Source organism: Meleagris gallopavo, chromosome 2, assembly GCF_905368555.1.
Source record: "Meleagris gallopavo chromosome 2, MGAL_WU_HG_1.1, whole genome shotgun sequence".
NCBI lineage: Eukaryota > Metazoa > Chordata > Aves > Galliformes > Phasianidae > Meleagris > Meleagris gallopavo.
The window spans coordinates 30,074,745-30,094,124 of record NC_139405.1 but is presented as its reverse complement, the minus strand read 5'-3'; the positions used below and the strand labels follow the sequence as shown (position 1 = coordinate 30,094,124).

The following is a 19,380-nucleotide window of genomic DNA, read 5'->3' as shown; positions in this document are numbered from 1 at the left end:
TACACAACAGAGACATGCTGATATGGGCAGGAGAGCACTGCTCACAGCAAGAACAGTCACTCTGTCATGGACCTGCTCCCAATCCTTAAGGCAAACCTAGGTGGCATATTCAAAAGGTGAGTTGGAATTACAATCCATGCCTTTAATAGATGCTAAAAAACAAGGATGCAGCACCAAAACCGGTTTTATGGCACTTCCCAATCTTCCCCAGCTTTCCACTTTTCCCCTCATCCCCTGCTGTTCCCCTGGACTGCTTCTCCATGTTACATATGAATTCATAGCCCTTACCCTCCTCCCTGCCAGTGTTTCCTGCTGCTGCTGTGGCTGCACTAACCAACCCCTTTCCTTTAAAGCAGCAGGCTGACTGACACGTTAAAAGTTCAACTTGTTTGAAATCCGTGCTTAGCTTGAGGTTCAGTGTGTCTCCTTCAGGCCTGAAGAAGAGCTCAAGCTGCTGACAGCTTGTCTGTCTTTTCCCAGATACATCCATTGGCCTAATTAGAAAACTTCACAAACCATACCGTGCTGTCAAAGAAGGCAGGAGAAGAACACACTCCCACCCTATCTCCCACTCTACAATATCCATTGCTCTGGATCACTATTCTTTTCCCCTCCGTCTCCCTTTGGTTTATTCATTGCTATTAGTATGGCTAGATATTGCCGTGAATAAATATTTAGCAGAACGAGGAAGATTTGATGCAATTAAGTTTTTTGTGCATCTAAGATGCATGAGGTGATCAGATACCATATTTATACCATTATGTTGTATACGTGGGTTTTTTTCAGACTTGTATGGATCTTAGGATTGGTGGGCATGAATTCAGCTTCTCTAGGCAGGAAACCAGAGCTCTTGCATGGGACACAGTCTTGGTCGCGACAGTCATCAAAGGGTGTTATAAATGGATGAAGTTAGGGTAGGCCTGGCAAGTGCTTTCAGTTGATATTTGGCAAAAGGGATTGGGGTGATTCAGCAAGATTTTACAAAGTAAATGCATACATTTAGCAGAGAAATTAGAATTTCCATCAACACCCCTCAGCCCAAACACACCGACATGAACAGACGCAGACGTTGCCATGCAGGACTGGTTCAGTTTGGTACTGTGGGAGCTGCATGTGGACAAACAGCACACTCACTTCTGGCAGAAACTGTATGACACGGAGCAGCCAACTCTGCCAAATCTATTCTGCATGAGCTTCAAGCTCATAACTGGATCAAAATTCAGGGATATTTTTCTTGGGGACAGCAGAGACATATTCTTGGCAGCTAGGCACTTCCCTTGCTTAATTTCAAGCTCTTGCTTTAAACTGGAAACTCTCAGTTAACTGGTTGTAAGCACTGATTTTTGAGTGCGGACAGAATAACCTCTTTTTCTTCCTTCTATTCTGAAAACGATCAAAATTCTTAGATGTGTGTGGGTTAGTTTTTTTTTTTTTCTTTTTTTCTTTTTCTTTCAACAGTTTAAGGCAGATGCCTGGTCTGGAAAATGTCAGCTCAAGTGGTGAAAGTGGCAAGTTACAAGCAGCTAAAGCCAGGGCTGAGAGAGGTGAGTCAAATAGGTGCTAGTGTTTGTGCTCTTTGGGATGGAGCATACCAGCTCCAGTCGCCAAAGCATCCTGGAGAAAACATCAGGGCAGCTTCCTAGGTGGAGATCTGTTTTCTCTCACTTCTACAGCATTGCCTTTGCCTGCATCCCTTGGCATTTGCATAACATTTTGCCTGTCCCAAAGTGAGCCTGGTCCCCAAAACAGCAAACAGAGTGTTTCCTCCTGGTGCTGCTCAGAGCTACAAGGCAACTCCAGATTCCTGGCTGGTTGTCTTTTGCCAGCCTCTTATGTTTGGGAAGGGCTCAGAGACCAGGTCTTCAGGAGGCTGTGATTCATTCTGTCTACAACTTTTTTTAATGAGACTATTTCCATTGTTTGTGAGTCCATAAGCATCAGACGCTCTGCTTGGGATCAAGCTAAGAGTGTGAGTGCTATCTGTGTGCTCTCAGGGATGATAAGAGCACTGGCTCTCTATGTTTCAGTGAATAGTCTGAGGGTATGCCTTGGCCTTGCTAGTCCTGTGCGTTCTTGGGGGCTGAGTGCAGCTTGGGACCTCCAGACAGCAGGGAGGGCAGTCCCTTGCCTCTGTATTTCTAGGCAAGGAGCTCCTGTGGAGTCAGTCGTTAAGCAAGCAGCTGTGATTGCTGCTGATTGGTGTCAAAAAGGCCTGGTGTTCACAAAGAGGGAGCACTGAAGCAGGGGGCAGAACAGCAGGAAGCATCTGGCAGGCAGGTGAACATCTCTGCACAGCCTGCAAAATGCATTGCATTGGGCTTTCCACATCAGGCACTCCAGCAGTGGAACGGCCAGCTGTGTATAAAAGGAAGAAAGATCAGGCATTGAATTGCCAGAATTGCAATGTGGCACACATGCTACTTGGAGTAGCACCACGTTTTTGACTGCAAAGTGCTCCACCAGCAGCACACCCAGTGCTCGGGCAATATTAGATCTGACAGGAGAGAGGGTTACAAAGAGGCACTCTCCTATTTTTTCTCCAATTGCTAATCGGACTTGCATTCCCCACTCTCCAGTTTCCCCTTTGCCTCAGTTCATGTGATACACTGAGCTAGCACTAATACCTGCATGGCGGTGTTATTTTTTCATCGTGCATGGCCTCTGTGTGCTCCTTAACCTCAAATATCTCTGCTAAAAGACACGGTATTTCTCTTCTCTGCCAGGGTGGTGGTGGAAGGCAATCTTCCAAAAGTTTCACGAGCTCCTGTGTTGTGTTGGTGGTGACTGTGGCCATTTTCATCCCCTGCTTGTTTATACACAGAGCAATCTCCCTGCCTAGACAAGCACGTTATTTGCTCCCCTCTGAGACATACAGCAAAACCAGTGTAAAGTGGACAGTGGTTGGGGTGAGAGCACCTCCTCCCTTGGAGTCTCTCCAGCCTTAGGAAACCATTTCCTTTGGGGCAGATGTTCACAGTATTACAAGGTCCAGTGGTCTCGTGCCAGGTGGGCAGATGAAGAGATGTGAGCCTCAACCCAGGTGTGCAGGGGGCAGATACACAGCCTAACATGGGCTCTCCTATACTCTTCTTGTCCTGTCATACACCTTCCCTGACACCCAGCCCTGTTTCCCCTGCCCTCTCCTTTAAGCATCAATGGATTTCACTCCTCATGCTCCTTTCTCCCTCCCCCAGCTCTGTCTTGCCACACTACCTCCTGCAGCCCACCCCAGCCACCCCCGCTTCTTCCATCCTGCTCCCCTTGAGCATCCCCTGCATTCCCCTCCCAGCTCCATGCCCCCGCCTGGGCGTATGCACAGCCATCCCTCCTCAACAGCAACCAGAAAGTGGGCCAGAAGTCATGGATGGATTTCAAAACTACTGGGTAAGTCCTGGATCCTTTGAAGCCGAGCAGGAGCTCCTGGAGAGTCAGGTCTTTTTATTCTCATTAGGATTATATGCTTTTGGGCCAAACTTAGCACACAGTTACCAGGCTGTCCAGAATGCTTGCCAGACTCTGGAGCTTGGAAAAAGCAGGGAAGACTTGGAAAAAAAAAAATCCTCGACAGAATAGCCCAGAGGCTTTGCTTCTGACAGCTAATGTTGCTGTGCAGCTTGGCTCTGGCAGGCTTTGCCAGAGCACTTACCACAGGCTCCTCTTCTCAGCATGGAAGCCAAGTTGGATGGAGATGCTATTGTAGCACTGTGTCTCCTGGCCTGGGGTCTTCACAGCTTGCTCTACTAGTGGCTGTTAGCTGGGGACACGTGTGTGCACAGTGTCAGACTGTTCCTTCTCCTCCTCCTCCACCCCATTTATCATTCTGATGCCTGATGCTCTGCATCATGCGGGTGGGAATCTCCCTCTACCTTTGGTGGTGTGTCCCTGAGCCCTGTCTGTAGCATGGATTAGTACGTGTCTTTCCTTGTTCTTGGCTTCTACTGACCACAGAGGAAAACCGCAGCCCCCTGATTCTCAACCTGAGGGATGTGCTTGGATATCATTATAAAGGACAGAAATATAAAATAAGCAAAGCAGAGCTGGAGAAGAAGATTCCAGCTCCTTAGGGTGACCCAGGGGGAGGTTCAGCTGTAAGCTCTTTTAGTCAGGCTGGGACAGCACAGACTGTCCCTCTCTCTGCCCTATGTGCTCATCTGCATCTATTGGCTCTGATTTCATGGTAGGAGGCAGTTGGGCACCTTGGAACGAGCCTTGCCTTCCTCACCCACCCTGGCTTGCAGCGTGGAAAGGTCTCCAGCAAACGCTCCACTGCCGGCAAAAGGGAGGTGGAGCGGGCGTGTGTGTACTTTGGAGAGGGTGAAGCATGGTGCCTGGGGGGCTGGGAAGCATGGCCAGGGCCAGGCACACTCCTCCTCCATGAGCATCACCATGAGCGGGCACGTTGTGCACGCAACCACTGAAGCTGCCGCTGGGCGCAGGGCGGGATCACACCCAAACCTCTTTGTTTTTGCAACACAAAGGTGGAGACAGAGCATCAGTGGAGGGGAAGGCCTGCCAGGCCTTTCCTCCCAGTTCTGCAGCCACGACTCTTCAGCAACACTTCTGCTGCTCTTCAGGGGGTGGGGTTTGCTATTGTCCTCTGTGGGAGCTGGGCACCACTGAAAATCCAGCTATTTCAGGCAAAGCTGGCTTCTGCTATTGGCAGACTCACAGTAGAACTGAGACATGTAGGGGGTATGGTTTTTTTTAAAGTAATGTTTCTATACTAGGAAGCGTAGCCACCGTTACACCAGCATTGAACTTCCATTGCTAACTCATCCCATCTGCTGAAGCAGCAAGAACAGCGTTGGTCAAAACACCCACTGCATTGCCCAGTGAAGGAGCTCCGCAGAGACTCTAACTTGGGCCTGATCCTGCCTTGCTGAGTCTCAACACAGTCATTTAGGGCTGGAGATGTGCCCTTAGCTCTGGGGAAACACCGGGTCCCTGATGTCTCTCAGGCCCCAACACCCACAAAGCAGAGAACAAAGCACTCAGGAGGGCCTGCAGCAGCGTTGGTCGCAGCCTCTGGATGTGGGCAACCCCGTCTTGGCAAAGCGAATGTCGCGCTGAGTGGCGGCACAGCTGAGCACTTGCAATCCGTTGAGTGGTCCGTGTGTGAAAACTACCAGACAAATGCTAACTTGCCCTCCTTTGCCAGGGAGTTGCAGTGCACATCATCAAGCTCCTTTGCAAACGGGGGGTGAGGCAGGATCGTGGGCAGAGTGCTCAGATCTGAGGGCTGATGCCAAACTCAGCAGATAAGCATCTGAATGAGGAGAAATCATTCAGATTAAGAGCTGTGCAATAGGAGAGCAGAGGAGGAGGAAGGAAACAATATACTCTGTGGATGCCTGTCCAGAAGAGTTTGCTTTGCCATTGAATCTGGGAGCAAAGCACAGCCACATGCTTGGTGTTTTTGACACAGGAACATGCAGCAGAGTTTGACAGTACTGCCTGGCGATGAGAAAGAACTTTTCTTCTCTCTTTGTGAGGGCCAGGGAGTGATGTCTCTGTCTGTCAACCTTGTGCTGCCTCTGCTTGCCTGGAAGTGTGAGCAGCTGAGAGCATCTGCGCTGGGAAGGGCAGGAGGGCCAAGGCTCTGCTGTGCAGAAGACAACTCTTCTTCCTTCCCACCCCCATCCTGCCTCCCTTTTCTGATGAGCAGAGCAGTGGGAATGGGCTTAAGGACTGTGTCAGCCCTGCCTTGATCTCCATGTGCACTCCACATTTCTTGTGACTTTTTCAACACAGCAGGCCAGACGCTGTCTCTGGCGACAGGGCAGACTCCAGGGCAATTGAGGTGAGAAATTCCCCCTGGCAGAGATAAGCTGCGCTCTCCCTCATGTCCCATCCTCTGCTCAAATACCTCCTGTAGTGCTAATGCAGGAGAGGGAAGAGATCTGGGTACAAGGTGAGGGGGATGCTGGGACAGGAAGGAAGGGACAAACGCAGTCAGAGAGGGGCAGAGGCAGCTTCTCATACTATGGTGGAGTTTACATTCGATCCGAGTCCACAGGAATTTAGCTCACTACCTAGTCGGACAGCTCTGACACTATGTACCAAGGCATTAGAGGATTTCAGCACCTCAGTTTAAGATGTTCACCGCGTGAACTTCTGTCATCCTGGCCCCTCTGCCCACCCTGCAGTGTCTGCTCACATTAATTTCAATTTTAAAGGTTCCTGTATGATCAATCTAGGATAGGATAGGAAACACCTTTCCCCAATAGGTATATGCTGGCATGACAGTGAGGGTGCCTTTGAAACCACTCCTTTCTGAATCTTGCTCCTTGCCTCGAGCAATTCCTGTAAGCCTGAGTCCATCACTCCTATATATCCACCTCGTCTCAGCTTGATGGAGGAGCCAGTCAGGCAGTGGGCTCAAGCTCTAATGCTTTCAAAATTTGAAGTCCTGGTTTCAGCACTTGGAAATGCTACTTAAGAGGGCAAGCAAGGGCTTTTCTCAGACAGTTTTTTAGCAGCCCAAAGGAGGGAAAATGCTGTCTGATAGGATCAGGGAAACAATTTCAACAAGAAGTTTTCTGAATGGGTCTACATCAATGGTGATCCTCTGTGTCACCAGCCCTGACTTTCAGTGAGCCAATGGAACCCAGCAGCACCTCACCAGCACTGGGGTGAGCATGAGGTGTGTGGGGATCTCCCTAGTTAGGGCAGCCCAGATCTTGGAGCTTAGTGGGGAAAAATCATTACCAGTGGCCCCTGCAGAACCTTACCTGCGTCACAAAGGACGTCAGCTCCAAAACTGCTGATAGGAGCAGGGATAGTTCTGTGTGGAGGAGTATGTAGGGGGGATCTGGAAGAATATACAGACTCAGCACCCCCCTCACTCTGGGCCTCCATCTGTGGCCTTGTGCTGGGCTTTACAGCGCTTATTAAGTGGAGGTGGTGGAAACATGGTGAAAAAAGATGAGGCTGTGGCTTCCAGAGTGCTAGAAGCATGGGATATTAGGTGTGGGCAAGCTGCTTAGGGAAAACTCCATCCCACAGCAAAGCCCTTCCACGTAGCTGAGAGCACTAGTTTGACCATTGGTGACCTCACTGACCTCTATTGCTTCTTTGAGGCTTCTGAAATGTTGCAGTGAAGAGTACAGGATGGGACAGTATTTGTCACACTCATTGTGAATGGTGCTAGTGACAATAGTAAGGCAAAAATTCAGCATGGGCTCAATCACATTTTAAGTGCCTTCAAGGTCCTGTCTTACATGAACTAGACATGAAGTTAAAGATCTCTCCTACCCGCTAACTGATCCTTATTGGACCCTTGGGCAATGTCTCACAGGTGTTACTTTAAATACACAAACCCCAGTGATTCCAATGCCACCTGAGGTCACTGAAATTGCAGCACGGAAGAGTTTGTGCTGCATCCCTTCAGGGAAACCAGCCAGCTTGAGATTACCCACCTTGCAAAGCGCTGTCCTTCTAACTCCATTGAAGGGGAACAAACCTAAAGTTCAAGATTGTCTTTGGTCTCTGCAGATCTACTTTTGTTTTGTGCAGGCAAAGGTGGCCACACAGGCCTTTGAGTGCTTTCTAATGATGCCATTTCCTTCAGAGGTGAAAGGAGACTGGTCACCTTCCAAGTCAAGATGTTAATGGGAGTAAGCATATGACATATGCATGTAAATTATAACCAGGGCCAGCACCCTCCTGGCCCTGTTTGGTGGAGTCTTCCTGCTGCCCCAGGGGTGAAGAACTCCATTCATCCTGTGGGCCACCCAGTGCTCCAGCAGAGGAGTGCTGAATTTTTAAGTGATGGATTTAGAGCTATTGGAGGGAAATGAGATCAGCAGGGCGAGAGACCTTTAAACCACTTATCTGTGCCTGCTCAGGGTGCTGCACATCACCACCACTTCCAAGGCACTTTATGCCCCATGGAGACCCCTCCACCACTGTCCTCTTGCTGCTTCCTGGCCACCAGCCCACCATCATGGCCAGCTAGGAGCCATCTGCAGCTTGTATGGAGAGTAGAGGCAGATTATCTGCTACAGGAGTGGCTAAATTTTGCCTTTCCGATCCTCTCTGCCACTCGAGGATGCCCTCTCCTCAAAAATTCCCCTCTGCCTGCATGCTGGGGACTTGGTGTCATGTACAGAGGGGATGTGGAAGCAGTGGCCTGCCCAGGTTAAACTACCAGGCCTGCTATGGTGGAGAGCAGCTGGGCACAGAGGCTGCAGGCTGTATGGGGCAGGGTGGGCAGCTGTAGACCAGGCCCGCCTGCCTGGAAGCTCTCAGGGGAGCCAGGCCTGCCCTGGTGGGCCCTTATCTCCTTCTCGCATCACTCACAGTGCTGCGTGGTGCTGATAAAGGACTGGGGGGAGCCTGATTTACGGCACACCAGCGCTTCTGCCACCGTGGCTCTGTCCAGCCCTGTCAGCCTACAGGGATGGAGTTTTCGTGGGAGAGGGTGTTTGCGTTGCGAGTGGTGTCCGTCCCCTTGACAAGGGTCACATTGCTTTTTAATTTCTTGCTGGAAGTGCATCTGGAAAGTTTGGTCAATTACTGACTGGGAGACTCCCTCACAAGGCCACGGTATTTATGAACCCCCCCCCCAGGCTGGGGGGTGCCGACTGCAATTAGAGGAGTTGTGGGAGTGAAAGTTGCCTGCAGTGAACTCCAGCAGCGCGGGGGAACAGCCTATAGGCCACTGGCGGATGGAAGAGAGTGGCAGACTGGTGGTCTAGGGGGAAAGGCAGACAGATTCCTCTAGGGAGAGGGTGTCAACAACAGGGAGGGACACGAGTAGCACAAGGGGCAAGTGGGACACCAGTGGGACAGATGGGGATAGGTGATGGCACAGATAAATGTCACACCATGCTGAAGGCATGGGATACATGAGAAGGGTAACCCATGCGTACATTGACCTTGCTGTGCCTGGGGCCCCAGTGGTCTTTGGCATGTAATGAGATATAACGGATGCTGGAACTGAAGATTTGTGCCTATGCCTAGCCCTGTCGGGCCCAATGGAGGGGCTTCAAAGCATGCTTCAATGTCATATGCATCCTTTAAACATTGTGTGCTGAGGAGGCAGCATTAAGGGGTCATCAGCCTTATCTATTCCCCAAAATTTTTTGCCTGCATAACTCCATTAATTAAGGAAAGAAAAAGTCATTCCGTCCCTCCCATTGATGCAGAAATGCTGGCAATAGGCTTAAGATGATGTGCTGTTCTGCTGGCAGCAAATTCATCAGGATTAAGCCACCCTGGCAAGGGCAGACTTTTGCCACTGGAAGTTATGTGTCCATGGAGAGGATTGCTGCAGTTTTTCAGCATGAAAAAGGGCTGGTTGAAAAGGAGAATGAGGCATCCTAATTGGCAGCAGAAGGAAATGTTTGTGATCAGAAAGCTGAGTCAAAGTGGTGGAAGATGCTGCTGGCCTTCTACATTTGTCCCCCTGTCCTCACAGCTTCTATCCCCTCTGTGACTTTGGTTGTGAAGTGGCTGTCACCAAGTTGAGCCCGGTGTGCCTTGCTAGTCTCGTGTGTTGCATTAGCTGCCGGGCCAACTGTGCTGCTTGAAGACATGCATCCATCCATGAGCTGACAGGCCTGTCCTCACCAGCGTGTCAGTGTGAAAGTAGGTACATGTGTGCAGTAATTGAAGAGATCAAGACTGAGTGTGCCCAACAGACCGACAAAGCCAATTACCCCTCAGGAATTTCTGCTCCTCAGGCTTGGATGGTGATTACAAAACCTTTGCCATTAAAAATTAGCCAAGGGGAGTCTTGTTGCCAGAACCTAGCAGGAATTTCCCATGCCCATCTGATACAAAGAGCGACCACAAAATGTGCAGATGCCAAACCATGAACACCGCCTTTTCACTGGCCTGGTGATTCCCTGTGCTGAAGGAGATGGATAACGTGACACACTGGTACGTGTATATCCACAGACACAGAGTATGTGTCCACGTATGTTGGCACACAGAGCAAGCAAACCATAAAGCTGCAGTAATAGGAGGTTGTGAAACCCACAGTGATTGCGCTGACAGCTCCCATTTCTGACAGTGTGCGTTGGGCCCAGCTGCAGGGTCTCAGGGAGGAGGTGGGGGAGGGATGAGAGCCAGAGGGATGGGGTCTGGCTGCTGACATCCCCTGTCCTGGAGACTTGAAAGGAAGATCACAACCTGCTCCCACCCTGTGCAGGCGTCTGTGGGAGTGCTGGGTGTGTGAAGTGAGGGAAGGAGAGTGGGAAGGCTACAACTGGACCAGAACTACAAGCCTGACTGCCCTGTTCTCTGTAACAGTCACCCTGCCTCCCTGTTCTCTCTACTTAGGGTGAGTGTTCACTGCAGAGTTAATAAGATTAAAACTCCAGTGTTGCTGGTAGCTTGTATCTTATCCACACCCACATCCCTATAAATCAGAGATGCTTTTCAACTTGGGCTGGCTGGCCAGCCAAGGAGATGGGCTAGAGCATAACCCAAGGCTGCTGACATAACTGCTCTGCAATGTGGGTGCAGGCCAGCCCCTGCTAGCCCCAGAGGCCTTGCCCATGTTGCTAGTCATCCAGGGGCTTCCTATAATTCACCCCCTTTGCCCTAGTTCGGAGAGACAGCTCTCCTGCCAGTTCTCTGGGAAAGGGTTTGTATAGCGTGCAGTTTCCTGCACAGCACTTGGGGCTGTAGGATAAGCTTCCAAAAGCACAAAGGGGAGCCAGAAAGGCATAACCCCTCTCTTACAAAGTCAGATAACTTGGGAGGGATAATGGCATATAGACAGTCATGAAGATGAACCCTCGACAGCATAAACCTTGCTCATCAAGTCTCGCTCCTGCAGTAGAAGACCTAGGGAAAATCTGGCTCTCCTCTTGCACTACTCTATCGACCCTGCTTCCTGGGTATCCACTAGTATCCACTAATTTTGGTAATTTTGCAACAACAGGTCATTCTCAACACTGTGGCACACTGCTGTGCCTGTTTCCTAAACAGGGAATAGGGTGGGAGGAGGAATGTGGTCAAGTCACTTAGCCTTTGGTTCTCCTGTCTGGGAGAATTAGTGAGAATGATGAAGCTTTTAGGAAGTTTCACACCTCTTCTCTTCCAGACCATTTAAGCTTCACTAAAAGTCACTCCCCAGAACTGAATTTGCTCACACAACTTTGGCCCTTGGTAAATTCACTTCTTAGTTCTCCAGCACCTCATAGTGTAACTCTTAGTGCCTGCATTTGCAACTATTACAGATATGCCTTTGAGCAATCTGGAAGCAAGAGGTGCTGGCAGGATTTAGCAGAACAATTAATTCATCATATATCCGTTAAACCATCCTTCATGGTGCCCTGGCACTTGAGAAACCTTGTCCAGAGGTTGCTTCATGAAATCTTTGATTCTAGATCTTTCTACTTCATGAAATGTTTATTCTGCTTTGAAATAGGGAAAGCCCTTGCAGCTCTGACATAGAAGAGCGATGCCGAGCCTTGGTCAGTTCTTGCTGTTTTTCCCACCCCAGTTCCAGCCAGGGTGTTGGAAGCTGCACTCCCATGTGCTATCACACTGGAAACACTGTGTCCTCGGAGCACCACCTCACAAAGCCGCCTGCTGCTGACCATTACTCCCATTCCTGATGAAGTGAAAGGATGCAGGGATGAAGTCACTCTTACTCAGCCTTGTGATCTCAGTTCAACGAGCATTCAGGACTATTTGCTTGAAGCCTTACTGGTACTGAACAGGATTGCACAATTCAGGCTTCAGGAGCTGCCGTGTGGGTGTGTGTGTACTCTCTGCACAGGAAGGAGCACAGAGAGTTCCTTGTGATAGCCTTTGTTTCAAGGCTCTGGAGAACATCTTAAAAGCCTGTCCCTCTCCTATGTCAGCTGTAACTTCCTTTGCACTGGAACACACGCAGTGAGTGGGAGAGGTAACGACAGTGGAAGGCGAAAGTACTCACAATATAAACGTACTTTCACCTTGCACAGATAGCAGAAGAGAGTCCAACGACTGGCTCTGACAGGAAAGGAATCTTCGTCCAACCAGGTGTGTCTGCTAGGGGAAGACTGGGAACACTGCTTTCTGCAGGGCCATCTGATGCTGTCTGCGATGCTGCACTTGTTTACTGCAGCGTGGTGTGGCTCTGGGAATTGCAGCACAGAAATGTCCAAAAGTTTTTATAATTGGCTTATTTGTCAGAAAGCTGTGACTTGGAAAACTCAGACCGGCCTGTCTTTTCTTCCAAATACTCAAGCAATATTGGTAATGTCGTTCTGCAAAAGGTTTTGATCTCTGACTTTTCCAATTAATTTTGGGAGAAAACAGAGTTCCTGGAATTTCCCACAAAGCAGAATTTCTGTTTTTCCACCAGCTTGACTCAGCAAGAATTTCTGCCACAGGAATTTGGCCATAAGTATTGATACCAACTAGGCAGTTTGAATCTCTCTAGATGGTGAAAGCAAGAGAAAAGTATCTCGTAAATCATCATGTCATTGCTGTTTCATACTCAAGAGCGGAAATCATCTCACCTTCCTTTCCGTTCTCCCATGCATGTTTCCTGAGAACAGCCTAAGCAGATGGGTGTTGAAGATCTGCAGAGGATGTGAACGGCCAGAGCTGCTGTAGCTGTGCTCTGTGAATTGCTCCTTGCACACAGCCTCCCCTTTTGTTTCTCTTTATGAATGAGCTCAGTTTTTACAATGTAGTTTCTTGCTTGTAGTTACAGAGAGAACTCAGCTTTTTTTATTAAATGTGAATAGCCTTCAGAAGTCATATTTTTTCAGGTCTAATTTGTGCTTCTGAATTTGAGAACTGTGTGGAGAGAGGGGGGATAAGAGTCAGGGAAGTGCTCCAGTGCCAATGCAGCAGATGTGGCAGAATGGCTGGCATGAAAGGCCTTGTCCTGAGCTCCCACTGAGAACCAGGAGAACAGCCAGGCATGGTCTGGTCTGTCCTCATCTGGATGGGATGAAAGGAACACCCTGGAGGTGTTCAAGAGTTGTGGCACTGAGGAACATAGGTTAGTGGGCATGGTGGGAGTGGGTTGGTGATTGGATAAGTTGATCTTTGAGGTCTTTTCCAACCTTAACTAATGACTCTATGATTCTGTGACTGGAGTAATGGAGATTTTACCATAATTTTGTCTTTGTGTAGCTCTATAGTGGAAATGCTAAGTGATGGCTTGAACCAGTGATTGAGCACCTGGTGGGAAGGCAGGGCCAACCCAGAAGAGCTCAGGTGCATGCAGTGCACCTGAGTGACCAGAAGGAGTGGAGCCAGGATCTCCTTCCCAGACCTCATTTAAGGGTTGGCAGTGCAGGCAAAGGCATCTTGCTGGAGATCCATGCCTACCTGTGAGGTCTTCTAAGGGTAAACGGCTTCTTTCCTTTATTTCTGTGTGTCCACAGCTTTTGTATTTATGCAAATCCTCACTTGCTGCAGCCTGGGACCTTGCTACTCTGCTGTCATTGCTGTACTATCCATTGTGTTACAAGCTCCTACTCTCAAAATTACATTGGTAAAAAAAAAATCAGCCAGTTAATATCTAGACTTCCTTTTTACTGGAAAACAAAAATCTTGGGGTTTCTCCTGGCACTGCTAGCAGAGATTTGCTGAAACCAAGTGCAACTCTCGAACTGAGGAAGTCTGTGGCCTCGAGGTGGCAGGAGGTCAGACGAGATGTTCTGGCTGGCCCTCGATGGCCTTAAGAGACTGCGAACCTCAGATAAAACTATGTTACCCTGAGTCAAGTTCAAAGTCTATGAATCAAGAATTCAAGCCTGAGCCTAACTCAGTGGAAAGGAACAAATTTGTGGTATTTGATGACAATGCAAGATGTTACTAGGAAGTTTCCCCACGAATGCATAGCAAAAGCCAAACAACTGACTGTGTTCATGGCCAAAACATTTATTTTCTTTATGGAGTGAAAACAGAACCTGAAGTGCAATAAATAGCTTCTGAATGTGCCTTCATCTCTGGGCCAGTACAGGAGGTCTGACACTTTTAAAAGCCTACTGGAAACTTGGGCTTTGATTACTGCTGCCAGAATAGCTGCTGCCTCTACTGTGTTCCATCAGGGATGTACCTCCTGAATGTGTGCTTGGGCCTGAGCCTGCTCTCATGACCAACCCTGTCTGGTGCTCATCTGGTTTTCCTCCTACCGTGATGTGGTTTCCTTGATTCAGGGCATGCTGCGTGTGGCCGAGCATGTGCTGACCTACAACTGCTCTGTACCTGGAATTGGGAATGGCTGCACAGGGATAGTGCATGGCTTGGGCTTTGCAGGGCTTCTGGTCACTTCCCGGTCAGGCTTTCCTACAGCACTGTGGATGCAGCCAGTTAAAATCCAATGTGCTTCAGGAATTAACATTTTTAATGATGTAAGATTGCAGTGCCTGAAAACAGCACGGTGTAGTGCCTGAAAATAACAAATTTTGAAGCAAAAAATCTAGCTCTGTTCTTGCTTGCAAGATGACAAAGAAAACATTGTGATTTTTTTCCCCCCAAAATGGCTTCTATAATATGATGTTTCTCATCTTCTTTCAAACTCTCAGGGAAATACTAAGATGACAGCAACAACTATGCTGAAGAGCATGGGGGACATGGGGGACATCAAGATTGCTTTACAAGTTATTTAGATCTGTTCAGTGTCACAAAGAGCTCAACTTGTTTGCAAATCCATTTCCAGGTCAAGACTGAACCTTTTGATTGTTTTCAAATGGAAATGAATTTTTGCAAAGGACCTCCCCCGAATCATTGTCAGAGCCTGCTGACTGATTGACATGTGAGATTTTTGGAGGGCTAAAGTTTGGCTAAAGTCTTTATTTGGAATGGTTTAGGGACATGTTTGTGGACGTCCTATTTCTCTAATTCATCCAAGCAATGAAAAAAGTAACAACTTAGAACATCCAGAACTTCTGTATCATTGGTTTAGATCACAGAAAGGAGACATCTCCTGGCTTGGGCCAGAGCTATCTTTCCTTGTTGAAAATCTTGTATCAAGCTCTTACTAAAAGCTTTTTAATCAGTTTAACTAACTCTCCCCACTGCATCCTTTCCTTCATTTTTATCTTTCAAACAGGTTGTTGGTGGAAGTGGTGTCAGGATCGATTGTTACCATGGAATATGGGAGAGCCCATGGAATATGGGAGAGCAAGAACTGCTAGGAGAGGATTGAGCAGAGAATGGACAAGAAGAGGACAGCTTCTAGAAAGTAGAAACTTGCATCCAGAAGGGATGAAAGAATGTTATGAAGTGCTATCAAATGAGAACCCCCTTTGCTATTGTGCTATTGTGTATCTCTGACTCTTGGGAGCATCAGGGATCACTGAAATATGGCTCAGCAAGCCTGTGAAAGAGGCTGTGAACAAGAAAATCCCACATGTAAGAAGTGATCTCCAAAAAGAGTTTCTAGGCACACTCAGCTATGCAATAGGGCACATGTTACAGTTCCACCAAGTTAAAATGAGATAAGAGATAAGAAAAGCACTCTTCTTTTTTTTTTCTTTTTTTTCTATCTTTTCCCCACTCCTTAGGAAGCTCTTTCTCCTGCTGCTCTGAACATGTAGTTTGTTTTACTCCATGCATTGTGAACTCCATGCTTTTGCCATCCAGATAGGAAGTTATAATTGCGAGGAGTTAGATCTGATCCAAATTTTCTATACATTTAGGTGTAATTAACATGCCAACTTCACGAAGCTGGCAAGTTGGCAGTATACTCCTCATCAGTGTCAACATCTGGCATCCTAGCTTGTCAAGAATCAGAGATGCTCCTTTCTCCAGAAGCAGAAGGGCTTTATTGGCATTAGGGCTCTGTGTAGTTCAGGAGGGAGAAACAGGTCACCAAGACTGGTTGTTATTCTCAAGGACATCATTTGGTGGGGTCCTCTACATGTTCTTCCCACCCAGGCTCTGCTGCTCTTCTCCCATCCGAGGGCAAAGCAGAAAGGGCAAAAATGTTTCTCTTGTGTCTGAACTTGCAGAACACTTAAAACTTGGATGAGTGCCTAGATGGGATGGGTTTGAGATGATCCCATTCTACATTACGATTCCAGGCAGGGCAGTGTATGTGCTCACTCTTCAAGCTCTCTTCACTCACACTTCAAGCTCTCCTCAGGGTATGTGGATTCACTGCTTGGAGGTCTGGAGCGTTGCGGTACCAGTTCTTACTCTCCTCGGATTTTTTTTTTAATTTTTTTTTTAATGGTTCACATCACCATGCTACCTGAGCAACATGTCTTGTAAAACATAACGATAACGAAGGGACTCCTGATCATTAAAGTTGGGCTGTTGATGACCATGCATGAGTTAACACCCTTCTGTGGTTGCCAGGGGGAAGTAGACCCTTTGCAGGGCTTTGCATAATGTCCCCTGTACTGAATAGCCTCTGAAGGGTTCCTTCAGAGAGCAGTGGTGTCTGAGGGAGATGCTCAGGCCCTGTGCCTCCAAGGCTCCTCCAAGGCACACAAGTAGCTTCCTATTATCATGAAAGACACCACCGGGACCACAGGAAAGTAGCCGGCTTCTCAGGCGGCTGAGTATTGCTCTCTAGTACCCTCTAGGGTTCAGAAGACACAGGACCTGGGAACTCTTGGCCGTGAGATGAAGGAACCTGCAGCACCAGAACCAGCTGCTGGGCAGGAGGGTGAAGGAGGCACAGTGGTCACCTCTCAACCACTCTTCTCCCAAAGGGCTCCTAAACACCATCTCACACAGGGGTGTGACTCGCCCTTGTCCTGCAGGCCTGCCCAAGGCCTTCGCCTCACCTCTGTCCCACCTATGGGCTGAGCCATGCCGGCAGATGGGAGGGAGCCACTCTATCCCACAGCCAAATCACTGAATCACAGCAGTTTATCCTTACCACAGAGGCGTGGTAAGGATAGTTGGGCTAAATCCCGGCTCTAAAACAATGAGCCTGAGGGGTCTTTATTGTCCATCACAGTCAGACAATAATATTTTTGTTACCAGAGCAATTGCCAGTGGGATGTGGGGATAGCAGTCCTCTACATACCACAAAGCACAAGAAAATATTGCTCAAAACTTTGTGTCATGTTTTGGATTGCTGTTGTGATTTACTGCTTCTCCCTGCCTCTGGGGACACAGTGCTGAGGCAATCCAGGAGTAGGGATGGGGCATTTTTGGAGCACAGTCAGGGCTGGACTGTCAGCATTATTTGTAAACATGGCTTAGTTCTCTTCACCAGGAATAAAAGCCACTTATCCTGCAAACAAAGCTTGTTCAACTGTAGGCCCCTTACACTGCACTTCCCACTTCTCCTCTATTTCCTAAGGAGAAGATAAGCTTAATCCTTTTCATATTTTAATTATAGGGTAGCTAGCTTTTCAGTCCTGCTTTCCCTTTTCTTGTGTTTGGACTTGTAGCCATGAGCCCAACTCTAAGCTTTGCTACATTCATTCCTTAGTATAAAAAGCAAGCAGGAGGTGTTCCCAGGAAAATTCAGGGCTCAGGGCAATACAAAAGATCTCTCTGAGCTCACTCGTTTCCTTTACAGAATCTCCAGAGGGAACGTCTGCCTCTGGTCTGTGGGGAGGATCTGCTCAGGAAGGGATTTGGGGGGGAAGGAGCAAGGGATTGCCTGGGAGGAAGGGCCAAGAGGTCAGGATGGAGGGCATGGGGACACGGTCAGCATGCCACCAACAGAACCTGATTGTGTACAGCCTCTAGGGCTGTTAGACTCACGGGCTGCTCTCTGTGAAATACAGAGTTGCTGGGGTGTTGCAGCAGAGCTAAGAAAAAGAAATGGGGGCTGTGAAGAGATTCCTGCCCCTAGGAAAGTAGCAAGAGAGAGGAGGGGCTGTGGTTTACCCCAGATACTGCATCCCTCATGGTTCACTGAAGCTGAGGGGCTGCTTGAAGAGCAGGAGGAAGTAGCGGTGGGGCAGAGCGACCTCAAAACACATGCGGGGTGTAGCACGTCACAGAGCCTGCCCTGGCATGAGTAGGAGCAGACTGCTCCCTTTGCTGCCTTGTCTTCTCTGTGAAGGACAAGCCTCTGTCATGGTGCAAGAAACACTGGAGTGGAGGGAGGGCTGGGCCTGAGCCCCCAGACTAGAGAAATTAACTGCTTAAAAGGAGGGAAGCAACATCGAGAAAGAAGGAGCTGGAAACCATGGAAACAGATCTCCCCCCCCCCACCCTTCTTCCCTTCACTCCCATCTGTATTTCCCAGAATAAATGCTGTACTCTGGTTTCTTTTGATGAGTCAAACACTTGGGCCAGTGCAGCAGTGAGTGAAGTGGTCATTGAGAGGCTGGGTGAAGCGAAGAGAGAGAAGCTGAAGGTCTTCCTTGCTTCTCCTCCTGAAGTCATAGAATCTGGATGCAAATTAACTCTCCTTTTGGATCACCCTCAAAAGTCAGAGGCAGGGATTAGTAGGGGGACTTCTGGGCAAACAGCCCGATTTCAAAACCCCCTGCTTCTCTTGTCTAGTGCCAGGGGTTCATTTTCTTAGCTACAGATCTGTTTGCCTTTCGAGCAAAATCCTGATGTCATAGCTTGGCTTTAAGATTTTCCTCAAGATTTTGTTCTGATGTGCGTGCAGACCCCACTGCCCATACTGTGGGTCCAATAAGATTTCAGCAGCCGCTCCACCCACTGCTGTTTGTGCACACAATGTAAGGGTGAATGGAGAGAGAGTACTGAGGGTAAATTGAGGTGTGGGGAACAATGGATGAGGAAAGAGAAAGAAAAGTTGAAACCAAGGGTGAGGGAGAGAGGGAAATGGAGGAGAGTCTGAGCATGGCTATGTGGAAACAAACGCAGTTGGAGATTAGTGGGGCCCTCTTTGATTCAGCCGTCAGAAGTGGTGTGTTCATCCATAACTACTGGAAGGGATCAGTTACACTTATGTAATGTTTGAAGAAGGCAGCACTGCTGGGCATCTAGCTTGAAATTGTACAAGGGGAACATTGGACTCTTGGGAAGGGCCATCTGGGAGAGTATGGTGACTATGCACTATCGCAGCCATCATTTCTTCATGTGTATTTACAGCAATCATCACTCCATTTCCTGGAGTGAACCTAAATACTATCTTCAAGGGTCTGTCATTATTCTGCTTGGCTGATACTAGCCAAACACCAAGCACAAAAATTGGTGTCCCACCACAGTTTCTCTTTGATACTAAAAACCCAAAGCTATAGAGGTCTGTTCAGAAAAACTTACTTGTGTAGATGCATTGAGTTAGATGTGATAGGAAAGAGACAGAGATATCATCATCCAAGTAAAAACCATTGTACTCATTCTTCTCTATTCTCAAGTGTGAGATGAAGGGAAAGGAGAACTTGTCTTGGGGAGGTGAAAGGATAAAATCAAAGAAATCAAAGACACATAAAATGGTCTGAAGATTAAACTTTATCCATTACCAAAGATGGATGAAATGTTATTCCAGGAGATTATTGGTTGAATACATATGGATATATGTATGTA

General features: G+C 48.3%; 1 long non-coding RNA gene across 1 annotated transcript; it reads left to right on the top strand.

Annotated features, from left to right (window-relative positions):
* Nucleotides 1-10,976: 10,976 nt before the first annotated feature.
* On the top strand, nt 10,977-16,234 carry LOC146544923 (uncharacterized). Its single transcript, XR_014882088.1, has 3 exons — nt 10,977-11,982; nt 13,090-13,305; nt 15,017-16,234. It is a non-coding gene; the product is annotated as an uncharacterized LOC146544923 (long non-coding RNA).
* The last annotated feature ends 3,146 nt before the right edge of the window (nt 16,235-19,380 follow it).